At 37.6% G+C, this 5485-nt stretch overlaps 1 non-coding gene across 1 annotated transcript; it reads right to left on the bottom strand.

Annotated features, from left to right (window-relative positions):
- Positions 1–1010: 1010 nt before the first annotated feature.
- TRNAF-GAA (transfer RNA phenylalanine (anticodon GAA)) lies at positions 1011–1083 on the bottom strand. The gene has a single exon. It is a non-coding gene; the product is annotated as a tRNA-Phe (tRNA).
- Between the last annotated feature and the right edge of the window lie 4402 nt (positions 1084–5485).

The raw sequence follows: 5485 nt of genomic DNA, 5'->3' as shown, positions 1-5485 counted from the left end.
CCAAACTAGTATACAAAATATAGATAATAGTTTAATATATGTATTTCAACACAGAACCGTTAGATTATTAAATTCCTTAAGCTTGTTATTAATTCTGTGTGGAAACACAAAATTAGGAGGAAATAAAGAAAACTGTTAGAAGAAAAAACTGGAAAAAAAAACAGTAAACTATAAGAAATATTCCGAGTCCACAATTTATTTGTGCGTCCTTAAGAAATTTTAACCCCCTCACACGTTGCCAAGGTAATGGATTAAATCCTCCCAGGATGAAACGGAATAAACCTTCCTGCAACAGTGGCAATACAAACTGCTGGATACCAACGGACTCAAAGAGCGGAGCAAAATCACACTTACGAATTTGAGAGAGAGAGACTGCGAATCAGAATGCAGTATTTTCAGAAAGAAGAAAGTTCTGTAATGTTTTTGGTGTCTCAAAACCGAAGCCATGCCTCAGAATTTATAGGTAATTATTTGAAGAGGTGTGATGTTTGTTCTGGAAAAAGTGCCTTTTCGGAAGTTTACGCCGCCTGCCGCGGTCCTACCGCGGTTACGCCAGGACCGCGGCCAGAGTGGCCCTCTGAATCTGCAGAAGGGTTCTGGCGCGGTCCTACCGCGGTTACACCAGGACCGCGGCTAGACTATAATTCTGAATCTTCAGCAGTGATCTGGCCTTTTGTCCAAAAAATAATCTTATAGATCGATCAAATCCAAATCCAAATCCAAATCCAAATCCAAATCCAAAGCCGAAGCCGAGCGAGCGACGACGACGGCGCGAGGGTTCATTCTCTTCAACTCCTTTTAAGAGCTCTAAGAAGTGATCCCATATTTATACACACAAGTGTAGTTGTCTTTCACCAATGTGGTACAAAGTTCATGACAAAAGCTCACTTGATTCAAATTTTCATTTCCCTCCATTTTATTTCCCACCATTTTCCAATTCACACTCTTAGACTTTAAAGCCCAATGCTTAAAGTCTTTAAAGCCCAATGCTTAAAGTCCAACAATCCGAATGCGGTGAGCGTGGATCGAACACGCGACCTTCAGATCTTCAGTTTGACGCTCTCCCAACTGAGCTATCCCCACAGCCACCCGCGTAAACTTCTGAAAAGGCACTTTTTCCAGAACAAACATAACACCTCTTCCAATAATTGCCTATAAATTCTGAGGCATGGCTTCGGTTTTGATACACCAAAAACACTACAGAACTTTATTCTTTCTGAAAATACTGCATTCTAATTCGTAGTCTCTCTCTCTCAAATTCGTAAGTGTGATTTTGCTCCGTTCTTTGAGTTCGTTGGTATCCTGCAGTTTGTATTGCCACTGTTGCAGGAAGGTTTATTCCGTTTCATCCTGGGAGGATTTAATCCATTACCTTGGCAACGTGTGAGGGGGTTAAAATTCCTTAAGGACGCACAAGCAAATTATGGACTCGGAATATTTCTTATAGTTTACTGTTTTTTTCCAGTTTTTTCTTCTAACAGTTTCTCTTTATTTTCCTCCTAATTTTGTGTTTCCACACAGAACTAATAACAAGCTTAAGGAATTTTATAAAATCCGGCAGTGTGGTTTTGTACTGTTATTGCTGCGTTAATTTTTGCATTGTTATTGCTGCGTTTTCTGGACTGCAGCATGTCTTTGTGTTTAATTGTGTTTGCTACAGGTTTTGTTTAAATTCTGCAGATGTTTGAAATAAAGGAAAAAGGAACATTGTTTACTGCCGCTTCATATTTTGTTGTTCCTTGAAATTTGTTTTGTTTAAAAATAAAGGAAAAAAGAACAAAATCGTTTACTGTTGCTTCTATCCAATTTGTTTCAATCGTTTCTTGCTTCTGATTGGTTAAAACTTTATTATAGGTTTAAGAGACATTTTTGGTGTTAGCATTAGTTTCAGTTCAATTTCTAGAGTTATTTTTATTTTGATAACAACGTTTCAGTGCTGTTTTATTTTGGACAGCAGTAGCAATTTAATCTGATTTTGCAGTGTGTTAATTTCTGCCGCAAGTTTAATCTGTTTTTGCAGCAGTAATTTTGCATTAATTTTGGAGACTAAAGCATTCGTGCTTTCTACTCCAATAATTGTTCTGTCCGGTTTAAAGTATAACAAAACTTTACCGGAATAAGAAACGTACGGGTTTGAAGTATATAAAAACTTCACCATTGTTACGTATTGTGTGTTTGGTTTGGTATTCAATTTGAAGATATCAAAGCTTCACTGATTTAACAAAGTTCTGTTTTGTTTACAACTCTACAGAAACATGTCGAATGAAAACTAAACTAATGGAAATGTTGCGGGAACGGGTGCTACTGTTACGAGTGTTGCGGCCTCGTCAAGCCGTTCTACTCCTGCTCATGCTATGGCACCAGCAGAAAAACCCGGAAAGTTTTCCGGTATTGACTTCAAACGTTGGCAAATGAAGATGCTCTTCTATCTGACTACGTTGAGTTTGCAGCGATTCATCAAGGAGGATCCTCCGGTCCTGGCTGAAGGCACTCCGGATGACAAACGATTTGTGGTAACTGAAGCATGGAAACATTCTGATTTCTTGTGTAAAAACTACATTTTGAGTTGTTTGGAAGATAGCTTGTACAATGTCTATAGTGTCATGGAAACTTCAAAAGCATTATGGAATGCGCTTAAGAAGAAGTACAAGACTGAGGATGCCGGACTTAAGAAGTTCGTGGCTGCAAGGTTTTTGGATTTCAAGATAATTGACACTAGGTCGGTCATAACTCAAGTCCAAGAATTACAAGTCATTGTGCATGATCTCCTTGTTGACCGTATGACCCGAATCAATAATTTTATTAATAAGATTTATCGTGTTATTAATTATGAATTTATTATTGAAGGTATGGTCATAAATGAGGCATTTCAAGTCGGCGCTTTCATTGAGAAGTTACCTCCGTTGTGGAAGGACTTTAAGAACTATCTAAAACACAAGCGGAAGGAGATGACACTTGAAGACTTGATTGTTTGTTTGAGGATAGAAGAAGACAACAAAAATGCTGAAAAGAAGTCACGTGGAAACTCGACAATAATAAGGGCTAACATTGTTGAGGAGGCGCCACAAAATAAGAAGAGAGAGAAGGCTGACCCTCTACCACAACATATAAGCAAACAATTACTATATGATTTGGAATGTTCTTAATATAAACACACTTGTCACATTCATTAATCTTAAAGCCATTTGACAACATTGTTTGGTCAAATTGCGCATGACATTGCTTAGGTGCTTGTTTTAGTCCATAAAGGCACTTAACAAGTCGACACACCTTCTTTTCTTTTTATGGAACCACAAACCCTTTAGGTTGGTTCATGTAAATTTCTTCCTCTAGATCACCATTTAAGAAGGTTGTTTTTACATCCATTTGATGGATTTGAAGATCATACAAGGAGAAATTTATAACAAATTATTCTGTATGCAGTATTTATAGGCAATTATTGGAAGAGGTGTGATGTTTGTTCGGGAAAAAGTGCCTTTTCAGAAGTTTATGCCTCCTGCCGCAGTCCTACCGCGGTTACGCCAGGACCGCAGCCAGTCTATACTTCTGAATCTTCAGCAGTGATCTGGCATTTTGTCCAAAAAATAATCTTATCGATCGATCATTTGACAAATCCAAATCCAAAGCCAAAGCCAAAGCCAAAGCCGAGCCGAGCGAACGAGCGAGCGATGGCGCGAGAGTTCATTCTCTTCAACTCCTTTTAAGAGTTCTAAGAAGTGATCCCATATTTATACACACAAGTGTAGTTGTCTTTCACCAATGTGGTACAAAGTTCATGACAAAAGCTCACTTGATTCAAATTTTCATTTCCCTCCATTTTATTTCCCACCATTTCCCAATTCACACTCTTAGACTTTAAAGCCCAATGCTTAAAGTCTTTAAAGCCCAAAGCTTAAAGTCCAACACCTATTGCTCATATACTTCATGTCTAGCCATACAGGTGAAGCTTAGAGGAATAGTAAACTATTAAAGGGCGGGGAGCAAAGCATCTTGCATTTACGCAGGGTTGGGGAAGAGCCACATCCCAAAGGATAATAATGTAGACAACCTACCTTAATGCAAGTATTAGTGGCTGCCAAAACCTATTATTCGCCATAGGGGGATTTGCATTTATACCCGCTTTTTCGGTCACGTTTTAACTCGTGCCCGCTTTGAAAAAACAATTGCAAGCGTACCCGCTTTTTCGCGTAACTTCAGCATACGGGGCTGAAGTAGCAAAGGCAATCACGCAAAACTTCAACATTCTAGTAGACGGGCATGAAGTAGCAAGTGTGTTGAACAAAGTGTACTAAAGTTTTTGTTTGTAATTGTTGAACTTAAGCATAGTAGCTGAAGTCTTATTCTCTATTTGCTGAAGTTTTTGTTTGTAATTTCACTAAATAAGCTGATGTTTTTTATCATGGATTCATTAGTTTTGTTATTAAGCTTTTTTAAAAACTTCAGCAGAAGATGCTGAAGTTATTTAGTTCATTCATAAAAAATTCAGCACTAAATAAGCTGAAGTTTTTTTGTCCTGGATAAGCTTTTTCAAAAACATCAACAGAGATGTTGAAGTTATTTCGTTCATTTGTAAAAACTTCAGCACTATATAAGCTGAAGTTTTTGAAAAAGCTTTCTAACATACTAGCCAGATTGAAACACTAGTAACTCATGATTCAATTTTCTTAACACAGGATTATTATGGTGTCTGTACCCTGCTGGTGCAGAAGCTATATTGTAAAAACAAATAAATGATGAGCAACTGAGAAAGGGAAAGATACAATACAGAAAGCAAAAAGAAGAAGAAAGAGAGAGAGAAGCTTCATAAAACCCTCATGAACAAAATATACTAGTCATCAGGATCCAACATATATCTGTATTACTGTATATTCATAGCAGCACCAACAGCAGCAGAAGAAAGAAGAAGGAGAAGAAGAAGAAGAAGAAGAAGAAGAAGAAGAAGAAGAAGAAGAAGAAGAAGAAAACGAAGGAGGAGAAAGGGGACTGAAGTTGTTTAAAAAGTGGGTATAAGTTAAAACTTTTTTAAAAAAATAGGTATAGGTTAAATGGGGGTGACCAAATAGGGCGCTCCGTGCAATTTTTACTTCGCCATAAACTCCGAGCCTTTTGTTTTAATCTACAGTCTAGATTTAAGCTAAAAATATACTCCTTCGACGTGGTCCTTCTCAGATTATAGATTTCTAGCCTGTTTTCACTTGAATGAAATCATGAATGTTATTTTTTGGTCTTGGAATGCAATTAACGAACTTGTTAGCAATACCATTTTTTGAAAAACTTTTGTGTTAGTTAGTGTGGGGCTCAACCAGCCTAAAGATACTCTTAATATAATGTTATATTGTTCATGTACGGTTTTTTTCCAAAAGGTCTTATACCATTAAGAGATTCCAACACCTTATATACTTATTCGGACACCCAACAATCTTCCCCTCGAACTAAGTTCTACGTAGCTCACTACCACGATTCACGGGTCTCCTCCTCGAACTAA

Source organism: Nicotiana tabacum, chromosome 20 (assembly GCF_000715075.1).
Source record: "Nicotiana tabacum cultivar K326 chromosome 20, ASM71507v2, whole genome shotgun sequence".
NCBI lineage: Eukaryota > Viridiplantae > Streptophyta > Magnoliopsida > Solanales > Solanaceae > Nicotiana > Nicotiana tabacum.
Note: the sequence above shows the minus strand (reverse complement) of the source record. Positions and strands in the feature narration are given on the sequence as shown.